A 2,212-nucleotide genomic window follows, 5' to 3' on the forward strand; every position below is an offset into this window, starting at 1 on the left:
ACTCAAAGCAGGCACGGAATTTGTTTCATTTTTCATGATCGTAGCTTAGAATGCATTATTGAATTATGGAAAAGGTGAGTCGCAGACGGCGAAGAACGTTTTATCCTTCGATTCACGAATGACAGCAACCTTATTTATATATCTCCTTTATTCTCTTTTGCTGATACAAAAAGAGTAAAGGTAACAGCAACTAGCAAAGACTAAGTCAAAAACCGACAACGATGGCTTGTCTTAATGGAAATTAGCATAAATTTACTCTTTCTATGATCATCGGTCTAAATAACCAAAGACAATCATGTAAACTAGAATATGAAACTTTGAATTTTCAGGCACCTGTATAATGAAGAAAGTGAAAAAAGGTTTATAGAGGAAAATAAATATTTTTTCATGACTTAGTGATCATGAAGTAAAAGAGGAACTTGAAAAATCAGCAGATAGCTTTTATTGACGGCTTTTGCTCTGTCTTCTTTAAAATAATATAGTTCAGGAGAAACAAAACACACGAAAATGCTTTCTAGAAATCTTGTGTCTTCACAAAAGACAAGTGTATGCAGTATGCCACCAATTTTTGTTCTTGTTTCATTGTTGTTTTTAACGTTTTGGGGAGGGAGTCGGGGCTGGAGATAATTATCTAGGGCCCTATTATACAAAAAATTAGGAATTTAACATATAACAGCGGTAACAGCGAGATCAGACGAGTGCAGAGTTTTGTCAACGTTTCGAGGTTTTGAAGATTTGAGAAGTGGGTACTAAAAGAAAGAAAGGGAAAAAAGGAAAAAAAGGAAGAAAAAAAGAGGGTAGACGAAAATGAAAGAAAGCGAGAAAAATCAAAGTGCTCTGTGAGCAAACTCGTGAATTGACACATGATTTTTAAGATTATGTTTAATGTTATCTGGTTTAGGGAATTTTGTGGTTGATTGTCATATCTAGAGTACGAGCAGTAGTTCAGTGTTCGCTAATGTAGCAAAGAAACAAAGTAACGTTGGGATAAGAAGGCATTACCATTGAAATGATCATGCTATTACATTTGACAAGGCGGATGATGTCATGTGTTTTAAACGTCTATCATTTTTGTTTCTGGTTTAAGAGAAAAGGTTGGAAGTAAATGTGGGTGAAAAGTGAGATTTACTGTCTTTCGTTGTAAATATTAGAAAATCAAGGCAATTCTGTCTTAATGAAAACATTAACGTTTCCCTCTTTATCAAAAGAGACAAACGGGAACGAGTTTTGAGTGATATAACTAAGCTAAGCCTGCCACCGTCATTTTGGATCTCCGCCTGGGTAGATTTAAGTCACGTGCTAGGCAACGTGTAATCAATAACAAGATAGAATTTCATTTCAGGCCTATTTACCAATTTTGTGGTGTGTAACTTTCGCATTTTAGTACGTTGTATGAATGTTGAATCTTCAAATTGTCTTGAAACTTAAAAGAAAATTGTTCTTTTAAAATTCACTGAAAATCGGTAGCTAAAACTGTTTGTTTAGGTGTTATTTGATTTTCGTGTTAACTTGTTATTTCGTCAGTCGCCGGCATCTTTTGTTGCTTCACACAGGAAAAACACACGCGACGAAACGTAATGATCAATTTTGTCCTCAATCTCACGCTATAACAGAAAAAGCTTTTGAACATCTGTAAACTCCAAACACTTCGCAGTAAGTGATATTTTCAATGAATCTTCGGATTGTTTTCAAGTTCAAGGATTGTAAATTACAATTTTATGAAAAATGAAGGTTGTTCTGTTATTTCAGTGTGAATCCTTGCATGCCTGCCAGTCGCTGGCGCCGCTTGTTGAAACTAAAACGTTAAAAAAAAACTCTTTAAAGATTATAATTGGCTTCTTTTTCACCCCACCACTATTCTTAGCAACAAAGGTCGCCATTTCGTCTTTTTATTGCTCGCCAAAAACTATCAAATGCTCTCAAAAGCCTAAAATCTAAAAAAAGTTTACAGGAATCGACCAATCGAGTGAGCGAGCGAGCGAGCGAATGCCATTCCCCACATCGTACCTATAACTCGCTCTTGCGCATGCGCGCAATTCACGAGTTAAAAAGGTAAAGGCAAGAAAACCTGCTCATCAGTTATTTTCTTTGTTCAAGGAAAAGAAACCGATTTCCTAACGTACTGGAAAGTGCCTGAAAGCTACATGTGGCTCAAACAATCGAGACTCAAGGTCACGTTTATGTATAAAATATCACGCATGACTGCATCATT

This window comes from Pocillopora damicornis, chromosome 1 (assembly GCF_964200805.1).
Source record: "Pocillopora damicornis chromosome 1, jaPocDami1.2, whole genome shotgun sequence".
NCBI lineage: Eukaryota > Metazoa > Cnidaria > Anthozoa > Scleractinia > Pocilloporidae > Pocillopora > Pocillopora damicornis.